The sequence below is a fragment of the Mobula birostris genome, chromosome 5, assembly GCF_030028105.1.
Source record: "Mobula birostris isolate sMobBir1 chromosome 5, sMobBir1.hap1, whole genome shotgun sequence".
In the NCBI taxonomy this organism is placed as follows: Eukaryota; Metazoa; Chordata; class Chondrichthyes; order Myliobatiformes; family Myliobatidae; genus Mobula; species Mobula birostris.
In genome coordinates, this window is record NC_092374.1 from 2,207,895 (window position 1) to 2,235,556 (window position 27,662).

Genomic DNA, 27,662 nt, shown 5'->3' on the forward strand with positions numbered 1-27,662 from the left:
CACTTCGTCGAGCACCTCCGCTCCGTCCGCCACAACAGACAGGATCTCCCGGTTGCCACCCACTTCAACTCTGCTTCACATTCCCGTTCGGATATGTCCATACATGGCCTCCTCTACTGCCATGATGAGGCTAAACTCAGGTTGGAGGAGCAACACCTCATACACCGTCTAGGTAGTCTCCAGCCCCTTGGTATGAACATAGAATTCTCCAATTTCTGGTAATTCCCTCCCCCTCCCTCCCCTATCCCTATTTCACTCTGCCCCCTCCCTCAGCTGTCTATCACCTCCCTCATGGTTCCACCTCCTTCTACTACCCATTGTGTTTTCCCCTATTCTTTCTTCACCTTTCCTGCCTATCACCTCCCTGCTTCCCCTCCCCCCTCCCCACCCCTTTATCTTTTCCCTTCCTGGTTCTTCACCTGGAACCTACCAGCCTTCTCCTTCCCACCCTCCCCCCACCTTCTTCATAGGGCCTCTGCCCCTTCCCCCTACAGTACTGACGAAGGGTTCCAGCCCAAAACGTTGACTGATCGTTTCCACGAATGCTACCCGACCTGCTGAGTTCCTCCAGCGTGTTGAGTGTTGCTTTGATCCCAGCATCTGCAGATTATTTTGTGTTCTGGAACATCTGACACACTGCTGTGTCTTCCACAGTGAAGACTGAAGGGAAATACACATTTAGTTTATCTGCCATCTTCTGTACCCTGATTTGATTTCTCTAGCTTCATTTTTTAGTGGTCCTATATCCACTCTCATCTATTATTTAATTTATATATACACTCCAGTTCCCATCCCCTGCAAAATTAGTTTAAACCCTCCCCAACAGTTCTAACAAACCCGCCATCGAGTTTTCATCTCCCTAGAAGAGATCACAATGATCCCAGAAGCTGAAGTCCTGCTGCCTGCACCAGCTCCTCAGATCATCCTGTTCCCACCCTCACTGGCAGCGATCCAGAGATGATTATCCTGGTGGTCCCGCGTCTCAACTCTCTGCCTTGCTCCTTAAATTCTCTGCTCAGGACCTCATTGCTTTTCCTTCCTTTGTCACTGGTACCGATCAGTCAGTCAGTGGGTGCTGTCCCGAATCCGGGATTGGCAGCTATGCACCTCCATCCTCTTCGATCTTGCGACAGCACCGAGTGCAGCCTCTCCTCCAGTTTGTTCTCGCTGGCTGCCTTGGCACCGCCTGCTGCTGCCCCCGCCGAACTCGAGCCCAAGGCCGTGTCGGCCTCCAGCCGCGGCCGCTTCTTCGAGCTCGGCCCTTCCTTAGGCGGAGGCCTTGGGCAGGTCCAGGCCCAAGTTCATCATGTCTCTTGTAACTGGGTGCATAGCGTACGATTCGTAGATACGTGGTGAGGCTTTAATCTCTTCCACGGAAGATGGCCGTTGGCTCACAAGGAGCTCATCCGCCCTTTGTCAGGTCTTGTTTTTTCAGTCCTGCTGGGTGTCCTCACACCCTCCTCACCAGACTAAGTCCAGTGGGGGAGCCGGCCCAAGTCGTTGACCACTCGACCATGGCCCCCGGCTAAGCGCCGGGCACCCGCCCCCCCCACCGAATCTCTCCGAGCGACCGGCGCCTGGCCGAAAACCATGGTGGAGTGGCCAGTGACCAAACCGGAAATGGTACCACAGCACCGATATGTACCAAGATATCTGGCTGCTCTCCCTCCCCCTCCAAAATGCTGTGAACATGATCCAAGACATCCTTGACCCTGGCACCTGGGAGGCAACACACCATCCGAGTGTCCACTGACATCCACAGAATCTTCTGTCTGTTCCTCTAAACTACTGAATCCCCTATCACTACAGCTCCCCTCATCTCCCTCTTTCCTGTCTGCACCTCGGACCCACACTCACTGCCAGTAACCTGGTCTCCACAGCATTCCCATGGGAGGTCATCCCCCACAACCATCTCCAAACCGTTATACTTCTTAATAGATTCAACTTTATTGTCAGTGTGCCAAGTACAGATACAAAGCCAACGAAACGCAGTTAGCATCGAACCAGAAATGTAAAGAATAGTGTTATTTACAGAATAACTGCAATAAGAAGTAAGTGCTACAGCACACAAATGTAAAAGCACTGAGACAGTACAATACAGATGCAATACTGCTTGGCGCTGTGATGTGAGGTTCAGCAGTGTCACAGCCTCAGGGAAGAAGCTCTTCCTGTGCCTGCTGGTGCGGGAGCGGAGGCTCCTGTAGAGTCTACCGAATGGAAGGAGAGTGAAAAGTCCATGGTTAGGGTGAGATGCATCATTGAAGGTACTGGCACAGGGGTGCCCTGCGGTAACTGCCCATTCACATCTCCATTCTTTCTCCTGACAATCGCCCAGCTTCCACCTCCAGCAACTTAGAATCTGATTCTGCTAGTTCAGTCTCCATCTTAGTATCAGATTCTACCATGTTACAGTTTGGTGGGTGAGGTCCACAGCCTCAGGCCTGAGGAGCAGAGGCTGGCTCAGCTCTCAGAGCAGGAGTGGGGTCAATCACAAGTGGGGTGCCTGTAACTAGCACCGAGCTCCTGGGCGAAGGCGAGGAAGGTGGGGGAGAGCGGAAATCGCGCGCACATCAGAGAGACCATGAGATGGTATCAGAGCTGACGAAAACAGCACGGTGGGGGAGGGAACAGTTTCCGCTGCATTCGTCAGAGACGCAGACCAAGCCGCAAGCTCACTCAGCACCTGTTGTTGGACCCAGCGAGAGGTTGAGCTGGGCCTTGACACCATAGTACAGGCCATTCAGCCCAACAGCTCCCTGCTGGCCTCTTCCGACCCTTTTCATCACCCCACCGAGACACAGGGAGGAGATCAAAGAGGGAGTGGAGTGATGTAATGGGCGAGCGGGAGAGAAAGTGGGGTGTGGGAGGGGAAGGGAGCAGATGTCCTGGTGCTGGGGAAGGGAGAGAAGATGGTGACTCAGAGCCTGGTACCCCGGGCCAGAGAAGGAAGGGCATTGTAGGGAGGGAAGGGAGGGGAACTGGTGTCTCAGGACCGGAGCGCTGGGATGGAGGGAGCAGGAGCCACAGACATCTCCCCTGGGGCATGCTCTGCATCTCATGTTGTGCAGGCAGTATCTCTCCCACAATGTACAGATCAGGATGTCAGCAAATTGCGAGTTCTGCAAGCACGATGCAGAGTGTCAGCAGAGTGGGACAGCTCAGCCCCTACACAGCACGTCTGGAAACATATTGAGCAGCCAGCAACCAGCGTGGCCAGCCGGATACTGGACTGTCGTGAGCCCCTGTCCCATGGAGATAACGTGGGGAAACTGACTCACAGGTCAAAGCCCACCATGGGGTCCAGCTCAGTTCCAGGGCCTTCACCTCCCCAGTATATGCAGGCTCCTTGACCTCGGCAACCCAGACCCCTCATTGTTCGCTCCATAACTTCAGTCCCTCACCGTTCTCCCAACAGCCCAGACACTTCACCGATCTCTCCATAACCTCAGAATCTTCACTATTCTCTCCATAACCCCAGACTCTTCAGCATTCTCTCCATAACCCCAGACACTTCACCATTCTCTCCATAACCCCAGACCCTTCACCATCCTCTCCATAACCCCAGACCCTTCACCATCCTCTCCATAACCCCAGACCCTTCACCATTCTCTCCATAACCCCAGATTCTTCACCATTCTCTCCATCACCCCAGACCCTTCACCATTCTCTCCATAACCCCAGACCCTTCAGCATTCTCTCCATAACCCCGGACTCTTCACCATTCTCTCTATTACCCCAATCCCTTCACCATTCTCTCCGTAACCCCAGTCCCTTCACCATTCTCTCCGTAACCCCAGTCCCTTCACCATTCTCTCCGTAACCCCAGACCCTTCACCGTTGTCTCCATAACCCCAGACCCTTCACCATTCTCTCCATAACCCCAGACCCTTCACCATTCTCTCCATAACCCCAGTCCGTTCACCATTCTCCCCATAATACCAGATGCTTCACTGTTCTCTCCACAACCAAGACACTTCACCATTCTCTTTTGGTAGTAGAAATTAATGTGTACTATTTTCTAAACGTGGAGAAAATCCAAAAATCTGTGATGTGAAGGGACTTGGGAGTCCTTGTGCAGAACACTGTAAAGGTTGACTTGCAGGTTCAGTTGATGGTGAGGAAGGCAAATGAAGTGTTAGCATTCATTTCAAGTGGACTGGAATACAAGAGCAGGGATGTGATGCTGAAGCTCTATAAGGCACTGGTGAGGCCTCATCTTGAGTATTGTGAACAGTTTTGGGCTCCTCATCTTCAAAAAGATGTGCTGACATTGGAGAGGGTTCAGACGAGATTCACAAAGATGATTCCAGAAATTAAAGGGTTATCACACAAGGAATGTTTGATGGCTCTGGGCCTGTACTTGCTGGAATTCAGAAGGATGAGGGGGATCTCATTGAAACCTTTCTAATGTTGAAAGGCCTAGACAGAGTAGATGTGGAAAGGATGTTTCCCATGGTGGGGAGTCCAGGACAAGAGGGCACAGCCTCAGGTTAGAGGGGCATCTATTTAAATCAGAGATACAGAGACATTTCTTCAGCCAGAGCGTGGTGAGTTTGTGGAATTTGTTACCACAGGCAGCTGTGGAGGCCAGGTCATTGGGAAATTTCAAAGTGGAAATTGATAGGTTCTTGATTGGACATGACAACAAAGGTTACGGGGAGAAGGCCAGGGTGTGGGGCTGAGAAAGGATCAGCTGTGATTGATTTGATGGGCCAAATGGCCACATTCTGATGGTCTAATCTGAACAAAGTTAACTGTGGAGTCAGTGGCGTACGTCGGCTGAGACTGATTTGAGATGTTTGCTGGTTGAATCACATTATATACGTTTATTCGTATTAGGAAAATGCTGTGGTCGGGGTGCAACATGCAATGAAAAACAATAATGTTTAACAATTATAAAAATATATTTCACAACGCATGCCAGTGACTTTAAACCTGATTCTGAAATAAAGAATTATTTATCAATAAGGGAATGATGGTGGATTGACGATGAGAAATACTTAAAGACGCATTTGTAAATAATAACAACCATTCATCCCCGTCAGGGAGGGGATCTGAACCGTGATCGGCAATGGAAACTGCAGAGTTTAACAGAACCAAAGTGGGGATGTATAAAATTGCTGGAAAAATAGTAGCAGACCTGGGTAATGAGAGCAATTTGGTTTTCAGAAAAGAGGGACAAAAAGATTGACAAAGGGGGGGAGGATGGAAAATGAGAGTGAACTTGCAGGGAATATGAGGCCTTGTCAAAATTTCCATAAATACGTGAAGATAAATGTAGATCAGACACAGACAGAAATGGGAAATTATGATTCGAACTGAAGAATGACTGAATAATTAAACATAAGGTTACAAAAATGCCCCCTCCCCGGGTGTTTTTGAGGAGCCTGGGTCTATTTCAAGGCAAGATCTGAAAGAATGCAGAATCAGTAAGGAAAAGGTGTGGGAGGTTACAAATCCCAAAATTCTTCTGACCCCAGACAACTTGTATATGCCTGTCAGAATTGAAGGTGGCAATACAGGTGCAGGGAACCTTGGTTTTCAAGAGATATTGAGTCCCTGGTTAAGAAAAAAAAGGAGGTGGATTGCAGATATAGACGAGTATAAACCAGTGAGGTACTTATGGCATATAAGAGATGCAGGAAAGAAATCAGGAGGGCTAAAAGAAGGCGTGAGGTTGCCTTAGCAGACAAGGCGAAGGGGAATCCTAAGGGATTCTAGTGATATGTTAAGAGCAAAAGGATTGCAAGGTACAACATTGGTCCTTGGGAAGATCAGAATGGTAATCCATGTGTAGAACCAAAAGAGACGAGAGAGATCTTAAATGCATCTTTTTTGCATCTGTGTTTACTCAGGAGACTGACACAGAGTCTATAGAAGGGAGGCCCTGTACAGATTACAGAGGAAGAAGTGTTTGCTATCTTAAGGCAAATTAGGATGGTTAAATCACCAGGGCCTGACAAGGTGTTTCCTCGGACCCTGCGGGAGGCAAGTGCAGAAATTGTTGGCGCCCTAGCAGAGATGTTTCAATCACGCTGTGCTACAGGTGAGGTGGCTGAGGATTGGAGGATAGCCAATGTTGTTACGCTGCTTGAGAAAGGCTCTAAAAATAAACCAGGCAATTATAGCCTGGTGAGCCTGACATCAGTAGTGGGAGAGTTATTGTAAGGTATTCTGCGGGATCGGATATATTCGTATTTGGATAGACATGGATGATTAAGGATAGTCAGCATGGTTTTGCCTGTGGTAGGTTGTGTATATCCAATCTCACCAAAGGTACTTGGAGGAGCAGGTAGTGTTGAGGAAACAGAGAACCTACAGAGAGACTTAGATAGTTTAGGGGAATGGGCAAAGAAGTGGCAAATGAAATACATTGTTGGAAAGTGTATAGTCATGCACTTAGATGGAGAGAGAATTCAAAATGCAGAGATGCAAAGAGACTTGGGAGTCCTTGTGCAAGATACCATGAAGGTTAACCTCCAGGTTGAGTTGAGGGTGAAGAAGGCAAATGCAATGTTGGCATTCATTTCTAGAGGTATAGAATATAAGAGCAGGGATGTGATGTTGAGGGTCTATAAGGCACTCGTGAGACCACACTTGAAGTATTGTGTGCAGTTTTGGGCTCCTTATTTTAGAAAGAATATACTGACATTTAGAGAGGTTCAGAGAAGATTCACGAGAATGATTCCAGGAATGAAAGGGTTACCATATGCGGAATGTCTGGCAGCTCTTGGGCTGTATTCCCTGGAGTTCAGGAGAGTGAGGGGATCTCATAGAAACATTCCAAATGTTAAAAGGCCTGAACAAATTAGATATGGCAAAGTTATTTCCCATAGTAGGGGATTCTGGGACAAGAGGGTACGACTTCAGGATTGAAGGATGTCCATTTAGAACAGAAATGTGGAGAAATTACTTTAGTCCGAGGGTGGTAAATCTGTGGAATTTGTTGCCACGAACGGCTGTGGAGGCCAAGTCATTGGGTGTATTTAAGGCAGAGATAGATAGGTTCTTGATTAGCCAGGGCTTCAAAGGGTATGGGGTGAAATCTGGGGAGTCGGGATGACTGGAAGAATTGGATCAGCCCATGATTGAATGAAGCCAGCTGGTGGCGTAATGGCATCAACGCTGGACTTCGGAGTGAAGGCTCCTGAGTTTGAATCCAGCTGGCCCCCTTGCACGCTTTCCATCCTTGCTGGGTTGAGCATCGAACTAGCAACTCGGCCTCATAAAAATAAGAAAGCCTGCTAAAAAAATCGTTGGCATGACGGCGTCCCGATGACTCCACTCGGAGTTAAGGGCTTTCTTCTTCTTCATGATTGAATGGTGGAGCAGACATGATGGGCCGAATGGCCTACTCCTGCTCCTATATCTTATGGTCTTACAGAGTTTTTGAGGAAGTTACCAGGAAAGTTAATTAAGGCAAGGTAGTCAATGTTGTCTACAAGATGTTAGCAAAGCATTCGATAAGGTCCCACATGAGAGGTTGGTCAAGAAGGTTTAGTTGCTTGGCATTCAACATGAGGTAGTAAATTGGGTTAGATATTGGCATTGCGGGAGAAACCAGAGAGTGGTACTCTGACTGGACACCTGTGACTAGTGCTGTGCCACAGGGATCAGTGCTGGGTCCTTTGTTGTTTGTCATCTGTATGATAATGTGGTTAACCAGACCAGCAAATTTGTGGATGACACCAAGAGTGGGGGTGTAGTGGACAGTGAGGAAGACTATCATACCTTGTAGTGGGATCTGGACCAGCTGGAAAAATGGGCTGAAAAATAGCAGATGGAATTTAATGCAGACAAGTGTGAGATTTTACACTTTGGCAGGATCAGCCAGGGTAGGTTTTACACAGTGAGCGGTAGAGCCCTAAGGAGCATGATAGAACAAGGAATCTGGGAATACAGATCCATAATTCATTGAAAGTGTCATCGCAGGTAGATGGGGTCTTAAGGAAAGCTTTTGGTACATTGGCCTTCATAAGTCGAAGTATTGAGTAGAGGAGGTGGGATGTTCTGTTGAAATTTACAAGGACATTGCCAGGTTTGGAGGATCTGAGTTATAAGAGCTTGAATAGTTTAGGACTTTATATCTTGGAACATAGAAGATTGAGAGGAGATTTGATAGAAGTATACAAAATTATGAGGGGTAAATGCAAGCAGGCTTTCCCCACTGATGTTGAGTGGGACTACAACCGGAGGTCATTGGTTAAGGGTGAAAGGTGAAATGTTTAAGCAGAACATGAGGGGAAATACCTTCCCTCAGAGGGTAGTGAGAGTGAGGAATGAGCTGCCAGCACAAGTGGTGCATGCAAGCTCGATTTCAACATTTAAGAGAAGTTTGGATTGGTACATGGATACTAGGGATATGGAGGACTATGGTCCCAGTGCAGGTCAATGGGGGTAGGCAGTATAAATGGCTTGGCATGGACTAGATGGGCCAAAGGGCTGTTTCTGTATTGTACTTTTCTCTAAATCTGACTTCCTGAAAATTGGAATGTAGCAAATATCATCTTCATCATCATGTGCCATGTCGTGGCAGATGTAACCCCATCATAAAAAGATTCAGAATGGCCTTTTCTATACAGGACAGAGGGTAGTCTTCACCATTCATCAACAGAACTAGGTTAGGAAGTTCACGATGGAACTCTTAATTAAACAAAACTCACTTTATTGTCTCTGCACAAACAACAATGTAACTATGTCAACAATTTAGGCCATGAATTCTGCTGATCCCTCTGTACCAATCCTTACCCAGACCACTTTTCCAATTTATAGCACTGAAATAGGGGATCTCCCATTGGGCAAATGAATAATCCTTTCTTCTCCAAGCTCCTGACATGAGCGTTCTTCGTCACAATGGTTAGTCTCCGGAGTTGTCACTACTTTGCTTTTGAAGCCTCTGCTTTTATATTCATTCCTTAACAGTTGAAATGTTGCATATCAGTGCTAGTGGCTATGGGTCATCTGACACATTCTCATTGGACGTAGTCCAAGAGCTACACATCTTCGTGCCTTAGGTAACTTTTTTTGTTCTCTTCAACTCTGGTTCAAACCAGCCCAACCAAGTCACTCAGACACTGGGCCGAGATAACAAGATTACTTCTGCAAACCTGCCATTTTAAACAATACACAGTAGAATATCTCAGGTTTAGCAAGTCAGTAACAAAAATTCCTTGCATCCATGTTCAATTGCTCTGATTTGAGGACAGAACTAATACACATTCGTAAGATTATGGGAGGCATAGAGTGGAGAGCCAGTATCTTCTCCCAGGGTTGAAATGTCTAATACCAGAGGACTCACATTTCAGGTGGAAGTGGATAGAAGAATCTTGGCCCAAAACATCAGCTGTTTATTCATTTCCATAGATGCTGTCTGATCTGCTGAGTTCTTCCATTATTCTGTGTGTGTAACTTGGACTTCCAGCTCTGCAGAATTTCTTGTGTTTAAGTTCAAAGGAGATGTGCAGGGCAAGTTTTATTTTCATGGAGTGTTGGGTGCCTGGAGTGTTCTGGTGGTGGAGGCAACAGGATAGGGGCATTGAAGAGATTTTAAATAGGCATGGGAATATGTGGAAATGGGAGGATATACACATTGTGAAGGCAGAGGGATTAGTTCAATTGGTCATTTAATCCTTAATTTAGTTTGACACAGCACTGTGGGCGAAGGATTGTTCCAGCATTGTACTGTTTAATGTTCTATGTTCAGTCAAGAGAGCTCATGTGCATCAGAGTTGTCAAAAGAAAGCAGAATGCAGAATCACTAACACAGGAAATTCTTCAGATGCTGGAAATCCAGAGCAACACACAAAATGCTGGAGCAACTCAGGAGGTCAGGTAGCATCGATGAAAATGAATAAACAGTCAACGTTTCAGCTGAGACCTTTAGACCATAAGACACAGGAACAGAATTAGGCCATTCAGCCCATCGAGCCTGATCCGTCATTCCATCATGGTTGAACCAGGATCCCAGTCAACCCCATACACCTGTCGTCTTGCCATATGCTCTGATGCCCTGACTGATCAGCTTCCACCTTAAATATAACCACGGACTTGGACCCCACCACAGTCTGTGGCAGAGCATTCCACAGATTCACCACTCTCTGGTTAAAAATAATTCCTTGTTACCTCCATTCTAAATGGTCATCCCCTCAATCTGACACTGTACTCTATAGTTCTGGGTACCTCCACCATAGGAAACATCCACCCTCTCTAGTCCTTTCAACATTCGGTAGATCTCAAAGAGAGCCCCCTGCAATCTGCTAAATTCCAGTGAGTACAGACCCAAAGCTGCTAAAATGCTCCTCATGTTAACCCCTTCATTCCCGGAATCATCCTCGTGAAGTTCCTCTGGACTCTCCAATGACAGCACATCTTTTCAAAGATACGGGGCCCAAAACTGTTCACAATACTCCAAGTGCGGCCTGACTACTGTCTTATAAAGCCTCAGCATTATCTCCTTGCTTTTATATTCGATTCCCCTTGTAATAAATGCCAACATTGCATTTGCCTTCTTTACCACAGACTCAACCTGTGAATTAACCTTCTGGGAGTCTTGCATGAGGACTCCCAAGTCCCTCTGCACCTCTGATGTTTGAACCTTCTCCCGATTTACATAATAGTCCATACGATTGTTCTTTTTATCAAAAGCATTATCATACTTTTCCCAGCTCTGTATCCATTTGCTACTTTTTGCCCATTCTTCCAATCTGTCTAAGTCCTGCTGCAATCGTGTTGCTTCCTCAGTACTACCTACCCCTCCACCAATCTTCATATCATCTGCAAACTTTGCCACAAAGCCATCAGTTCCATTATTTAAGTAGCTGACAAGCAATGTGAAAAGTTGTGGTCCCAATACTGACCCCTGAGGAACACCACTAGTCACTGGCAGCCAACCAGAAAAGGCCCCTTTTATCCCCACTCGCTGCCTCCTGTCTGTCAGCCATTCCTCTATCCATGCCAGTATCTTTCCATTACGCCATGGGATTTTGTCTTGTTAAGCAGCCTCACATGCAGCATCTTGTCAAACACCTTCTGAAAATCCAAGTAAATGACATCCACTGCCTCTCCTTTGTCCACCCTGCTTGTTACTTCCTCAAAGAACTCCAACAGATTTGTCAGGCAAGATTTCCCTTCACAGAAACCATGCTGACTTTGACTTATTTTATCATTAGTCTCCAAGTACCCTGAAAACTCATCCCTAATAAAGGACTCCAACACTTTCCTCTAAAGTTAGGCTAACTGGCCTATAATTTCCTTTCACCTTTCTCCCTTCTTGAAGAGTGGAGTGACATTTTCAATCTTCCAGTCCCCCAGGACCATGCCAGAATCAAGTGATTCTTCAACGATCATGACCAATGCATCTGTTATCTCTTCAGGAACCCCTCTCAGGACTCTGGGATGTAGTCCATCTGATCCAGGTGACTTATCCTCATCAGGCTGCTTAACAAGATCAAATCCTATGGCATTACAGGGAAGATACTGGCATGGATAGAGGAATGGCTGACAGGCAGGAGGCAGTGAATGGGAATAGAAGGAGCCTTTTCTGGTTGGCTGCCAGTGACTCGTGCTGTTCCACAGAGGTCAGTGTTGGGACTGTTTCTTTTTGTGCTGTATATCAATGATTTAGATGATGGAATAAATGGCTTTGTTGCCAAGTTTGCAGATGATATGAAGATTGGTGAAGGGGCAGGTAGTGTTGAGGAACCAGGTGGGCTGCAGAAGGAATGAGACAGATTAGGAGAATGGACAAGAGAACGGCAAATAAAATACAATGTTGGAAAATGCATGGTCATGCACCAGTCCTGAGACACCAGCTCCCCTCCCCTTTCTTCCCTTCAACCCCTTCCCTCTCTGCCCTGGAGTACCAGGCCCTGAGTCACCAGCTTCTCTCCCTTCCCCAACACCAGGACATCTGCTCCCTTCCCCTCCTACACCACTCTTTCTCTCCTGCTCCTCCATTACATCACTCCACCCCCTCTTTGATCTCCTCCCGTGGCTTGGTGGGGTGATGAAAAGGGTCGGAAGGGGCCGGCAGGGAACTGTTGGGCTGAATGGCCTGTACTATGGTGTCAATGCCCAGCTCAGCCTCTCGCTGGGTCCAACAACAGGTGCTGAGTGAGCTTGCGGCTTGGTCTGCGTCTCTGACGAATGCAGCGGAAACTGTTCCCTCCCCCACCGTGCTGTTTTTGTCAGCTCTGATACCATCTCATGGTCTCTCTGATGTGCGCGCGATTTCAGCTCTCCCCCACCTTCCTCGCCTTCGCCCAGGAGCTCAGTGCTAGTTCCAGACACCCTACTTGTGATTGACCCCACTCCTGCTCTGAGGGCTGAGTCTGGAGACCTCACTCCACATTCCTCCCACTCTCAATAAGCCAAGTCTCATGAAGAGCTGTGGGTCTCGTGAACGGTAGTGGACTCGGCCTAATACATCACAGGTATCACTCCCCACCACTGATAATGTATACAGGAGATACTGCCTCAGGAAAGTAGCATTCGTTGTCAAAGCAGCCCCACCATCCAAGCCATGCCTTCTTACAGCTACCATTTGGCAGCAGGTTAGTGAGTTAGTTACTGCCCATTTATCCACTGGCATTTAGATAGATAGATATACTTTATTGATCCCGAGGGAAGTTGGGTTTCGTTACAGCCGCACCAACCAAGAATAGAGCGTAAATATAGCAATACAAAAACCACAAACAATCAAACAACAAAATGCAAACTATGCCAGATGGAATTAAGTCCAGGACCAGCCTATTGGCTCAGGGTGCCTGACACTCCACGGGAGGAGCTGCACGTTCGATGGCCACGGGCAGGAATGACCTCCCGTGCTGCCCAGTGTTGTAGCTCGGTGGAATTCATTAGGGCAGCAATGAAGGTTCTCCATCTCCGTCTGTCCTTGGCCATCTTCTCCATTGTGCCACAGGTGGGGTTCAGGGTCTCCCTCTCTGTCTCTACAGTATGGCACCAAGTTGTGTTTGGTCTCTCATGTTTTCTCCAACCTTTCGGGTTCCATTGAGGTGCTGTCTTAATGATGGATTTGGCCTCTCCGTTCATCACGTGCCCAATCCATCTCCATCATTTCCTCATGATGATTGTAGCCACGTCCTCTTGGTAACTCTGAAGGAGAATGGCATGGTTGGACAAGACAATAGACAATAGGTGCAGGAGTAGGCCATTCAGCCCTTCGAGCCAGCACCGACATTCACTGTGATCATGGCTGATCATCCACAATCAGTATCCAGTTCCTGCCTTATCCCTATAACCTTTGATTCCGTTATCTTCAAGAGCTCTATCCATCTCTTTCTTGAAAGCATCCAGAGACTTGGCCTCCACAGCCTTCTGGGGAAGAGCATTCCATATATCCACCACTCTGGGTGAAAAACTTTTTCCTCAACTCCGTTCTAAATGTCCTACCCCTTATTCTTAAACTGTGGTCTCTGGTTCTGGACTCACCCATCAGCGGGAACATGCTTCCTGCCTCCAGCGTGTCCAATCCCTTAATAATCTTATATGCTTCAATAAGATCCCCTCTCAGCCTTCTATATTACAGAGTATACAGCCCAGTCGCTCCAATCTTTCGACAGATGACAGTCCCGCCGTCCCGGGAATTAACCTTGTGAACCTACGCTGCACTCCCTCAATAGCAAGAATGTCCTTCCTCAAATTTGGAGACCAAAACTGCACACAGAATTCCAGGTGTGGTCTCACCAGGACCCTGTACAGCTGCAGAAGGACCTCTTTGCTCTTATACTCAATTCCCCTTGTTATGAAGGCCAGCATGCCATTAGCTTTCTTCACTGCCTGCTGTAATTGCATGCTTGCTTTCAGTGACTGATGTACAAGACTGCCTAGATCTCGTTGTACTTCCCCTTTTCCTAACTTGACTCCATTTAGATAATAATCTGCCTTCCCGTTCTTAACGTCACATTTATCCACTGCATCTGCATCTGCCATGCATCTGCCCACTCACCCAGCCTGTCCAAGTCACCCTGCATTCTCATAACATCCTCCTCGCATTTCACACTGCCACCCAGCTTTGTGTCATCGGCAAATTTGCTAATGTTACTTTTAATTCCCTCATCGAAATCATTAATATATATTGTAAACAGCTTTTTTCGCATAAAATATGGAGGATCTTCTGGATTCTCGTGGTGTGGAATAGCGACAGCTTGGCACAGTCGTTCTCTGTCACGTGCCAGCATTCTGACCCACACAAGAGTGAGGACGGAACACAGCCACGCTACAGCTTCACCTTGGTGTGGGTGATCCCCACATGTCTCTCATTGATCCGAAGATGTTTCTAGCTTTGCTGAGTCTGAACTGAATGTCGTCCTTTGTCCCAGCATCCTGCAGAATGCTGCTGCCCAAGTAAGAGAATCTGCCAGTTGATGCCACACGCCCTTTTGGCAGTGGGCACAGAGACCTGAAGTGCCTCACCACCAGGTACTTCCCTTCAACCACACGACAAAGAGAAGAATAAACAGTCAACGTTTCAGGCTGAGACCTCCTCATCAGAACGCCAACTGTTTATTCCACCATGTAGCTGCTGCCTGACCTGCTGAGTTCCTCGAGCATTTAGTGTGTGTTGCTCTGGATTTTCAGCATCTGTACGATGTCTTGTGTTCAGAAAGCACATGTAATATGGAATCAAACAAGACACTTAAGAAGCTGTAAAAGAGTCAGAATGGAACTAATAAGGGACAGAGGAGAGCTAGAAGGAGTCATGAAAAGTCTTTGGCAAGTAAGATTAAAGAGAATCCCAAAGTATTCCACATACATGAAGAGTGTTTGATGGCTCTGGGCCTGTATTCACTGGAATTCAGAAGAATGAGGGATGACCTCATTGAAACCTCTCGAATTGTGAAAGGCTTTGATGGAGTGAATGTGGAGAGGATGTTTCCTATGGAGGGAGAGTCTAAGACCAGAGGACACAGCATCAGAAGAAAGGGGCATTCTTTATGAATGGAGATGAGGAGGAATTTCTGTAGCCGAGGAGTGGCGAATCTGTAGAATTCGTTGCCACTGGCAGCTCTGGAGGCCAAGTCTTTATGTATGTTTAAGGCCGAGGTTGATAGATTCTTGATTGGTCAGAGCATGAAGTGGTACAGGGAGAAGGCAGGAAATTGGGGCTGAGAGGAAAACTGGATCAGCCATGATGAAATGGTTGTACTAGGGATGAAATACAAGAAGTAGCTTCCCCTTGCTTCCGATGCAGTGTCTTTACAAGATAGGTGACCCTGACCGTTGTCCTATTAAAAGGATCTACTGCTCAGCGTCTGAGAAGCAGGAACCATCGATTGTGTTACTCACAACTTGCCTTCTGCTTCATCCACCACCTGCATTCCGTGGCTTCACTGTAACCCAGTAGGGAGGCTAACAGGTTCTACACCTTGCCTGAGGGTGACCTGGAGGGAGCTGTGGTTAATGGTAACCTCATTACCCAAAGCACATACTCCACAGCCAGATGTAGTTTATCCTCATACCCAGGAGCTACTTCTTGTGTTTCATCCCTAGTACAACCATGGTTAACACATACGCAAAAGTAAAAGACAACAGCGTAAATGGGAGCCCACTTCCAAATAGTATGACCCAGATCGTCATACCGCTACTGTCTGCAAGAACAAGAGACTGCGAATTGCTGCTTGGAACGTTCGAACCCTGCACCAAGCTGGTAAGCGAGGAAACGTAAAATTAGAAATGAAGAGACTAGAAGTCAGCACCCTCGGCCTGAGTGAAATAAGGTGGGAAGGCACTGGAGAATTCCAATCAGACGACTGCAGGATGATATACTCTGGTGCAGATAAACATGAAAAGGGTGTTGCAATCACCTTAGACAAAGAAACATCGAAGAGCCTGCTAGGATACTGGTATATCTCAGACAGAATGACGCTCATCAAACTAAAAGGACAACAAAACAACATCTCTATCATCCAAGTATATGCACCCACAATGGAAAGCTCAGAGGAAGAAATTGATGCCTTCTACACTCTCTAGACAAAGCACTAGAAAAATGCAAATCACAAGAAGCCATCATAGTCATGGGCAACTTCAATGCAAAAGTTGGTGAGGGAAGAGAAGACCATATTGTTGGAGACCAGGGATTGGGAGAAAGAAATGAAAGAGAAGAAAAGCTTATATCATGGTGTAAAACAAACAATCAGATAATCACAAGCACTTGGTTTAAACAACATCCAAGAAGGAAATGGACATGGAGAGAAGCCCAGATGGGAACAACAAAAATCAAATCGACTGCAGAACAATTAATAACTGATTCAAAAATTCAATAACTCAATCTAAAAGCTACCCTGGAGCAGACTGTGGAAGCGATCACACACCAGTCATTTGCAAAATGAAAATAAAGATGAGAAAATTAAAGAAACCAAAAAGATCAGAACCACTGGATTATCAACAACTACAAAACAACCCTCATTTGAAAACAGAATACACAATCAAGGTGAAAAACTGTTTTCAATTGCTGCAGGATGAAGGAGGCAAATCTTCCTGGGACATACTGAAGGAATCCATGGTTGAAGCTGTGAAAGAAACCATCCCACAAAAAGAACGGAAAAGTAAGAAGAAATGGATAACTGAAGGTATAATACAATTGATGCAACAAAAACAGACCATCCAACCAAGAGACAGGGAAGAATACAAACAACTTGATAAGACAATAAAAAGAAAATGCAGAGAAGCTAAAGACAGATGGCTAAATGAGAAATGCTCAGAGATAGAAATGCTACAAACCCATAACTCTGGAATAAAGATGACGCACAGTAAGATTAAAGAACTAACGGGGAAATGACCTTGCTCAGCAAGTGGATGCATCAAGGCAAAAGATGGCAGCTTGATTATGAACAAAGAGGAAATCCTAAACAGATGGACAGAATATATAAAAGAACTTTCTGAAGACCAAACAGGAGAAAAGCCAAACATAAAGAAGAATCTTGAAGGACCTAACATTCTAAAATCAGAAATTCGCGCAGCCATAAATAAAACAAAATATAACACAGCAACTGGTCCAGACAACATTGCTGTTGAAATCATACTGGCCTTAGAAGATTTTGGAATAGGGAAAATATCAGAAACAGCAAATGAAATCTATGATCGTGGGGAGATACCTGATGATTTAAGTAAATCAGTGTTCATCACACTTCCAAAGAAAGAGGGAGCAACAGAATGTGAGTTACATCGAACAATAACCCTGATGAGCCACGTGGCAAAAATTATTCTCAGAGTAATCATGATGAGAGCAAGACGCTGTATAAAACCAGAAATCAGTAAAGAACAATACAGCTTTGGGGAAAACACTGGAACCAGAAATGCAATTTTCATGCTGCGGATGACCTGAACCAACCATCCATGTACAAAAAGACATCTACCTATGTTTCATCAACTATACAAAAGCTTTTGACACTGTCAGACAGCAAGATCTCCTGGAAATGCTTCAAGATCTTGACATAGAGGAAAGATGTTTGTTTCTGAAGAAACTTATACTGGGACCAGACAGCATCCATCAGAATAGAAGGAGAAGTGAGTGAGTATGTGAATATCATGAGAGGAGTCAGGCAAGGTTGTGTCTTTTCGCCAGACTTACTCAACCTGTATAGTGAAAATATCTTGAAGTATCAAAGACAAAGGATTCACAATTGGAGGCCATAATATAAATAACGTCGGATATGCTGATGACATCGTACTGATAGCTGACTCAGAAACAAAACTTCAGGAACTACTCACTATAGTAGCAGCAGAAAGTAATCACAGAGGCCTCTCAATCAACACCAAGAAGACAGGAAGCATGGTCATCTCCAGAAAGGCAAACATCCCACAATGTGTGATCAAGATTGGAAATACAAACATCAAACAAGTCAACAAATTCAGATATCTTGGCAGCCTAATAACAAGTGATGGCAGGTGCGACACAGATATCAAATACAGAATAGCAATGGCGAAAGAAGCTTTCCAAAAAATGAAGACCATATTAACAGACAGAAAGATGAGCACGTACACTAAAAACAGAATAATGCAGTGCTACACTTATTCTATCCTGACTTATGAAAGTGAATGCTGGACCATTTCCTCAGCAATGGAAGAGAGACTAGAAGCAGCTGAATTATGGTTCTACAGGAGAATGTTAAAAATATCATGGACCACACACACATCAAATGAAGAAGTTCTCAGAAGAGCCCAAGCAGTTCGATCACTCAGACCAACAATAAGAGAAAGACAACTCAGATTCCTAGGACACATCATGCGGAAAGATGAACTAGAAAAACTCATACTCCCTGGAAAGATTGAGGGGAGTAAACGTAGAGGAAGACCTCGGCTTATGTACATCAAAAGCATAGCCAGGTGGCTGCATATCGAGGAAATTGAAGTCATCCAAAAAACGAAGGCTAGATCTATATGGAAAACCATGGTCACTGAAGTCCACATCGGATATGGTACCTAGATGGACAGACATGAAGAAATGGCAGAGGAGACTCGATGGGCTAAATGACCTAATTTAGTTCCTATATTTCAAGGTCCAATGGTATAGAAACATAGAAAACCTACAGCACAATACAGGCCCTTCGGACCTCAAAGTTGTGCTGAACATGTCCCTACCTTAGAAATTACTAGGCTTAACCATAGCCCTCTATTTCCCTAAGCTCCGTGTACCTGTCCAAAAGTCTCTTAAAAGACCCTATTGTATCCGCCTCCACCACCATTGCTGGCAGCCCATTCCACGCACTCACAACCGAGTAAAAATTTTCCTGCCTCCTCCTGCTAACTGAACTCTGTTTGCTAATCAACAACTATCAACCTCCACTTTAAATACACTCAATGACTTGGCCTCCACAGTGGCTATTCCACCTGTCAGTCTAGAAGACCAAAAGACATTTCACTGTACAGCCCATTGAGTAGGATTGAGAGGAAAAATAAATCAGCCCTGATGGAATGGTGGAGCAGACTCCCACTGGCCTGATTGTGCTCCTGTGACATGTTGTTATTCAGTCGTTAAGTCCAGTCCGACTCTTCGTGACCTATGACATCTACTCTCCTTTTATGTTGAGCTCCGGAAGAGCAAAGCCTCACACTTGACCAGATTAAACTGCATCTGCCACTTCTCCACCCACATCTGCAAATGATCTTATCCCTCTCAACCCAGTCTTCTGTCTTCTCCCCATAATCATCGACTCTTCAAGAACCTATTCTCCTCCATTGTAAATCTACCCTGGGGCGCATTTCATCTGGTCCAGGTGCCTCATTTACCTTCCGAAGCACCTTCTCTTTAGTAATAGCAACAACTCTCACTACTGCCCCGACACTCTCTCCACTTACCCTTACCTTCATTTTCTTGGCTGAAGTGCCCCCCAATTAGCCAGTGAATGAGACTTGATGTCTTCAGACATGCCTAGATGATGACACACACAAAATGCTGGAGGAACTGAACAGGTCAGGCAGCATCAATGACAAACAGTACAGTCGATGTTTCAAGCCCTGATGAAGGGTTTCAGTCTGATACATCGACAGTTTACTCTTCTCCATAGATACTGCCTGACCTGCTGAGCTCTTCCTGCTTTGTGTGTGTGTTGCTTTGGATTTCCAGTGTTTGTGATACCCAGGTGGTATGATGCCTCTCAGGTACTAGGATCAGGGATGTCATGGATCGGGTCCACAGCATTCTAAACAGGGAGGATGAGCAGCCAGAAGCCTTGGTACATATTGGCACCAATGACGTATGTAGGAAAGTTGAGGAGGTCCTGATGAGAGACTTCAGGGAGCTAGGTAGAAACTTGAGAAACAGAATCACCAGGGAGGTAATCTCTGGATCACTGTCTGTGCCAGGCGTCAGATTGTGGAGGAATTGTGGAGCTGTATGGAAAGGAAAGGAATGGAGGGTTATGGGCTGAGTGCAGGTCGGTGGGACTAGGTGAGAGTAAGAGTTCGGCACGGACTAGAAGGGCCGAGATGGCCTGTTTCCATGCTGTAATTGTTACATGGTTATATGGTTTGTTATATGGAGTTAGTAATAATCTTCCAAGAATCAAGACTGAAAAATTGCAGATGTCATTCCACTCTTTAAGAAAGGAGAGAGGCAGAAGAAAGGAAATCATAGACCAGTTAGTCTGATGTCAGTGGTTGGGAAGCTGTTTGAGTTGATTGTCAAGGATGTGGTTTCGAGGTATTTGGAGACATATGATAAAACAGGCCGTAGTCGGCATGGTTTCCTCAACGGAAAATCTTGCCTGACAAATCTGTTGAAATTCTTTGAAGAAATAACAAACAGGATAGACAGAGGAGAATTGGTGGATGTTGTGTACTTGGATTTTCAGAAGGACTTTGACAGGGTGCCACACATGAGGCTGTTTAACAAGTGTCTGTGGTATTACAGGAAATATTCGAATTGAATTGACTTTATTTCTTACATCCTTCACATACATGAGAAGTAAAAATCGTTATGTTACCTATCCGTCTGAGTGTGCAAAGTGCAATCACATTTATAATAAATAGAACAGTCAATGTAACATAGAATACACTCAAATTAGCGTGAGTTCATCAGTCTGACGGCCTGGTGGAAGAAGCTGTCCCGGAGCCTGTTGGTCCTGGCCTTTATGCTGCGGTACTGTTTCCTGAGGGTAGCAGCTGGAAGAGATTGTGGTTGGGTGACTGGGGTCCCCAATGATACCTCGGGCCCTTTTTTCACACCTATCTTTATAAATGTCCTGAATCATCATAAGACCATAAGATATAGGAACAGAAGTAGGCCATTTGGCCCATCAAGTCTGCTCCACCATTCAATCATGGGCTGATCCAATTCTTCCAGTCATCCCCATTCCCCTGCCTTCTCCCCATACCCTTTGATGCCCTGGCTAATCAAGGACCTATCTATCTCAGCCTTAAATACACCCAATGACTTGGCCTCCACAGCCACTCGTGGCAACAAATTCCACAGATTTACTATTTACCACCCTCTGACTTTCAGAAAGGACAGGGAGGGAGGCAAAAGAGGTGGGGGCGTGGCACTGTTGATCAGAGACAGTGTCACCACTGTAGAAAAGGAGGAAGTCATGGAGGGATTGTCTACAGAGTCTCTGTGGGTGGAAGTTAGGAATAGGAAGGGATCAATAACTCTACTGGGTGTTTTTTATAGACCACCCAATAGTAACAGGGACATTGAGGAGCAGATAGGGAGACAGATTCTGGAAAGGAGTAATAATAACAGGGTTGTTGTGGTGGGAGATTTTAATTTCCCAAACATTGATTGGCATCTCCCTAGAGCAAGGGGTTTAGATGGGGTGGAGTTTGTTAGGTGTGTTCAAGAAGGTTTCTTGACACAATATGTAGATAAGCCAACAAGAGGAGAGGCTGTACTTCATCTGGTATTGGGAAATGAGCCTGGTCAGGTACCAGGTCTCTCAGTGGGAGAGCATTTTGGATACAGTGATCACAATTCTATCTCCTTCACCATAGCATTGGAGAGAGATAGGAACAGACAAATTAGGGAAATGTTTAATTGGAGTAACGGAAACTATGAGGCTATCAGGCAGGAACTCGGAAGCATAAGTTGGAAAGAGATGTTCTCAGGGGAACGTACCGAAGAAATGTGGGAAATGTTCAGGGGATATTTGCGTGGGGTTCTGAGTAGGTAATTTCCAATGAGATGGAAAGGATGGTAGGGTACAGGAACCGTGGTGTATAAAGGCTGTTGTAAATCTAGTCAAGAGCTTACAAAAGGTTCAAAAAACTAGGTAATGATATGAATTTAGAAGATTATAAAGCTTGCAGGAAGGAGCTTAAGAATGAAATTAGGAGAGCCAGAAGGGGCCATGAGAAGGCCATGGTGAACAGGTTTAAGGAAAACCCCAAGGCATTCTACAAGTATGTGAAGAGCAAGAGGATAAGACGTGAGAGAATAGGACCAATCAAGTGTGACAATGGAAAAGTGTGTATGGAATCGGAAGAAATAGCGGAGGTACTTAATGAAAACTTTGCTTCAGTATTCACAACAGAAAAGGATCTTGGCAATTGTAGGGATGACCTGCAGGGGACTGAAAAGCTTGAGAATGTTAATATTAGTACAGAAGATGTGCTGGAGCTTTTGGAAAGCATCAAGTTGGATAAGTCACTGGGACCAGATGAGATGTACCCCAGGCTACTGTGGGTGGTGAGGGAGGAGATTGCTGAGCCTCTGTTGATGATCTATGAATCATCAATGGGGATGGGAGAGGTTCCGGAGGATTGGAGGGTTGCGGATGTTATTCCATTATTCAAGAAAGGGAGTAGAGATAGCCCAGGAAATTATAGGCCAGTGAGTCTTACTTCAGTGGTTGGTAAGTTGATGGAGAAGATCCTGAGAGGCAGGATTTATGAACATTTGGAGAGTCATAAAATGATTAGGAATAATCAGAATGGCTTTGTTAAAGGCAGGTCGTGCCTTACGAGCCTGATTGAATTTTTTGAGGATGTGACTAAACACATTGATGAAGGTAGAGCTGTAGATGGAGGGTATATGGATTTCAGCAAGGCATTTGATAAGGTACCCCATGCAAGGCTTATTTAGAAAGTAAGGAGGCATGGGATCCAAGGGGACATTGCTTTGTGGATCTAGAACTGGCTTGTCCACAGAAGGCAAAGTGTGGTTGTAGATGGGTCATATTCTGCATGGAGTTTGGTCACCAGTGGAGTGCCTCGGGGATCTGTTCTGGGACCCGTACCCTTTGTGATTTTTATAAATGACCTGGGTGAGGAAGTGGAGGGTTGGGTTAGTAAATTTGGTGATGACACAAAGGTTGGGGGTGTTGTGGATAGTGTGGATGGCTGTCAGAGATTACAATGGGACATTGATAGGATGCAAAACTGGGCTGAGAAGTGGCACATGGAGTTCAACCCAGATAAGTGTGAGGTGGTTCATTGTGGTAGGTCAAATATGATGGCAGAATATAGTATTAATGGTAAGACTCTTGGCAGTGTGGAGGATCAGAGGGATCTTGGGGTCTGAGTCCATAGGACACTCAAAGCAGCCACGCAGGTTGACTCTGTTGTTAAGAAGGCATACGGTGCATTGGCCTTCATCAACCGTGAGATTGAGTTTAAGAGCTGAGAGGTAATGTTGCAGCTATATAGGACCCTGGTCCTATATTGCAGTTTTGGTCCCCCAATCTGAGGAAAGACATTCTTGTCATAGAGGGAGTACAAAGAAGGTTCACCAGATTCCTGGGATGGCAGGACTTTCATATGATGAAAGACTGGATCAACTAGGCTTATACTTGTTGGAATTTAGAAGATTGAGGGGGGATCTTATTGAAACGTATAAAATCCTAAGGGATTGGACAGGCTAGAGGCAGGAAGATTGTTCCCAATGTTGGGGAAGTCCAGAATGAGGGGTCACAGTTTGAGGATAGAGGGGAAGCCTTTTAGGATCAAGATGAGGAAAAACTTCTTCACACAGAGAGTGGTGAATCTGTGGAATTCTCTGCCACAGGAAACAGTTGAGGCCAGTTCATTGGCTATATTTAAGAGGGAGTTAGATATGGCCCTTGTGGCTACGGGGATCAGGGGGTATGGAGGGATAGGGTATGGTACAGGGTTCTGAGTTGGATGATCAGCCATGATCACACTGAATGGTGGTGCAGGCTCGAAGGGCCGAATGGCCTACTCCTGCACCTATTTTCTATGTTCCTATGGTCAGACCCCACTTGGAGTACTGTGCTCAATTCTGGTCGCCTCACTATAGGAAGGATGTGGAAACCATAGAAAGGGTGCAGAGGAGATTTACAAGGATGTTGCCTGGATTGGGGAGCATGCCTTATGAGAATAGGTTGAGTGAACTCGGCCTTTTCTCCTTGGAGCGACGGAGGATGAGAGGTGACTTGATAGAGGTGTATTCTGTAATCTCATCCCTAACAATCGATTACAGCAACTTCCCAACCACTGATGTCAGGCTATCAGGTCTATCGTTTCCTTTCTGCTGCCCCCACCCTTTTTAAATAATGGAGTAACATTTGCAATTTCCAGTCATTCGGTACAATGCCAGAATGTATCGATTCTTGGAAGATCATCGTTTATGCCTCCGTAATCTCTCCAGTTACTTCCCTCAGAACCCAAGGGTGCATTCCATCAGGTCCAGGAGATTTATCCACCCTCAGAGCATTAAGCTTCCTGAGCACCTTCTCAGTCGTAATTTTCACTGCACAAACTTCACTTCTCTGATGCTCTTGAATGTCTTTCACTGTGAAGACTGATGCAAAATACGCATTCAGTTCCTCTGCCATCTCTGCATCTCTCATTACAATATCTCCAGTGTCATTTTGTATTGGTCCTATATCTACCCTTGGCTCTCTTTTATCCTTTATATACTTAATAGAGCTTTTAGTATGTTCTTTGATATTAGTCACCAGCTTCCTTTCATAATTCATCTTTTCCTTCTGAATGGCCTTCTTAGTTCCCTTCTGCAAGATTTTAAAAGCTTCCCAATCCTCTGTCTTCCCACTAGCTCTGGCTTTCTTGGATGCCCTCTCTTTTGCTTTTACTTTGGCTCTGACTTCACTTGTCAGCCACAGTAGTGTCCTCCTTCCTTTTGAAAAATTTCTTCCTATTTGGAATCTATCTGTCTTGCACTTCCCTCATTTTTCGCAGAAACTCCAGCCATTGCTGCTCTGCTGTCCTTCCTGCAAATGTCCCTTTCCAGTCAACTTCGGCCAGTTCCCCTCTCATGCCATTGTAATCTCCTTTATTCCACTGAAATAACGACATTGGATTTTAATTTTTCCCTCTCAAATTTCAATGTGAACTCGCTCATATTGTGATCACTGTTCCCTCAGGGATCCTTAACCTTAAGCTCTCTTATCACTTGTGGGTCAATGCACAACGCCCAGTCTAGTACAGCTGATTCCTTAGCGGGCTCAACAACAAGCTGTTCTAAAAAGCCACCCCTTAGACATTCTCTTTCTTGAGGTCCAGTACTGACCTAGTTTTCCCATTCCAGTTATGGGAAGTTCACAACTTCAGATGCGCTGGGCTGTCCACACCACTCTCTGCAGAGACCTGCGATTAAGGGAAGTACAGTTCCCATACCAGGCAGTGATGCAGCCAGTCAGGATGCTCTCAATTCTGCCTCTGTGGAAAATTCTTAGGATTTGGGGGCCCAAAGCAAACTTCCTCAACTGTCTGAGGTGAAAGAGGCACAATTGTGCTTTCTTCACCACACAGCTGGCGTGCACAGACCACGTGAGATCTTTGTAAGGCCAATCAGTGTAGTGTGGTCAGTAAATTTAATTAGCAGATTGGAGCTGTGGGTGGCGACGCAGTCATGGGTATTATCATCATCATCATCTTCAGGTTCCATGCCCAGTTTCAGCTTTGACTGCCATGGCCCACACACTCCTGTTTCGGGTCAAGTGGATCAATTCATTGGTATTCATTTCCAGTTCTCTGGCTGCTGTCTTCATCACCATTTGTCTTTGTCTTCCTCTTGCTTTCTTCCCTTCAATCTTTCCCATAATTACCATGCATTCTAACTCCTCTTTCCTAATCACATGTCCAATGAAGTTACGTTGCCTTTTCATGATCTCATACATTATTTCTCTTTGTGTTTGCTCTGTTCATGACATCCTGGTGAGTATACAGAGAGTAAAGGAGGGGGTTTAGTACACAGCCCTGAGGGGCTCCTGTGTTGAGGGTCAGAGGGGCAGAGGTGAGGGAGCCCACTCTTACCACCTGCCGGTGATCTGACAGGAAGTCCAGGATCCAGCCGCACAAGGCAGGGTTAAGGCCGAGGTCTCTGAGCTTATTATCGAGCCTGGATGCTGAACTGTTGTCCAAGACCAGCATTCTCACACAAGCATCCTTCTCCAGATGTGTAAACATGGTGTGTAGAGCAGCGGCTATTGTGTCGTCTGTCGATCGGTTGTGTCGGTAGGTGAATTGTAGGGGTCCAGTGTGGGTGGTAGCAAGCTGCAGATGTAGTCCTTGATCAGCCTCTCAGAAGCATTTGCTGATTATTGAGGTGAGTGCGACAGGACGCCAGACTGAGGTGGAGGGGCAAGGCGAAACACCTTTATACAGGACTCTGTGGGAGGAGCCACAGGGGCAGTCAGCAGAGGGGCGTGTCCAGACAGGTAACCCAGTTACAACATATATATGGTTTACCACAACCCCGCTCCCCCTTCACTCTCTCCTCCCCCCCCCCCCCCCCCCGCTGCCCCTCTCTCTCCCCCTCTCTACGTCTCCATTGAACAGCTGACGGCTGGCCGGCACCTTTCCATCCCACAATTCCCCCTTTCTCCCCCGCACACTCACGCACGATGGAGACTGTGCGTGTACTAGATACTTACACAGTCCCAATGAACAGAACTCAACAGTCTCCCATACTTCCTATATATATATATATATATATATATATTAAAAAATTAAATTGAAACAAAATTTAAAGAAACTTCAAATGTCTATCAGGATATGGGAATTAGTTCTAACCCTTGTTTCTGCATCAAGTTGTTCCTCTAACTCGTGACCTTTGCCTCCAGTGCTGCAAGGATTTCCTTGTACTTGCATCTGACAGCATTTTCCATCCCCTGCAACTTGGCTTTCAGCTCCTTGTTCTGACAATCGTGTTGTTGACGTGCTTCTTCTGCCTTCTGGGCATTGCTGTGTTCAGCAGAAAGATCTGCACTGAATTGACCTACCTGCAGGCTGGTTTTCTTGGGTCTATCATTAACCATTTCAGCATCTGTTCACTCTTCTATCTCCTCTTCCAGCTGAGCAATCCTGGCCTCAAGGTGTCTTTTCTCATCCAGAGCCAATGATTTTCCGGAACTGCCGCTTGCAATCTCTTCAGCCCGTTCATCTCTTTCCTGTTGTGTCTGACAGTTTGCGGCAATGGTCAGCAAGCTCCTCCTGTAACTGAGACCCTTCTGCCTCCCGTTGCTTCAGTCTCTTTGGACAGGGTCAGGATTTCCTCTCCAGAGCTGCGAGCTTCATCCGCTTCTCGCAGGTAGTCTTTCACTTGAGTCTGCAGTTCGTGCAGCTACTTTCTGCTTCATCGTGGCCTTTGTTTGAAGCTTCAGTTTGTCACTCCAAATCCTTGAGAGTCATCTCCGACTTCTCCTTGGCAGCAACACCAGGGACTGCTGCTTTCACCCATCTTCCAGCACTGCCTCCATTTCACAAACCGGCTCAGTCAGTCTCTCACTTTGTTCGTGCTCGCCCGGCAGGTCCCTGTCAAACTCAGCGCTCATGGCTTAAGATTTACTTGCAGGCGTGGCTTAACGTCGTCAGTAGCCTGGAGCTCATCCTCCAACTCTTTCAGCAGAGTCGTCATCTCTTCCAGCTGCTGCTCCAGAGCACGCGTGTGACTCGTGTCCACCCTTCAGCTGACAGCTTTCCGTCTCTGCCACAGCAGCTTGTTCACTTTCTCCTTCTCTCCTTCTGTTCCATTGCCACCTTGAGGACGCAGTCCGTGACAGGGTCTTTGTCTCCTTCTCGCCTGCCTTAGCCCCGTTCCTCTGCGTTCTTTAAGGAAATGTTCTTCAGCCAGTAACGCTCCACATTTCTTCTGTTTCTTTTCAAGTTGGGAAGCAATCTGCCGTAGGTGGTCCAGCCCACAACGACATCATCCAACTCCAAAGTTCTTGGTCTTTTCCACAGGCAGATGCTTTCTATTCAAAGCACTGAGTTAAGACCTCCGT

The 27,662-nt window shown here is 46.0% G+C and overlaps 1 protein-coding gene and 1 pseudogene across 1 annotated transcript in view; one reads left to right on the forward strand and one right to left on the reverse strand.

Moving 5' to 3' along the window:
- Positions 1-27,662, forward strand: part of LOC140197493 (receptor-type tyrosine-protein phosphatase T-like) — a 79,440-nt gene that overhangs the window by 12,348 nt on the left and 39,430 nt on the right. The window lies entirely within an intron of this gene.
- LOC140197458 (myosin-9-like) lies at positions 12,622-27,587 on the reverse strand (annotated as a pseudogene).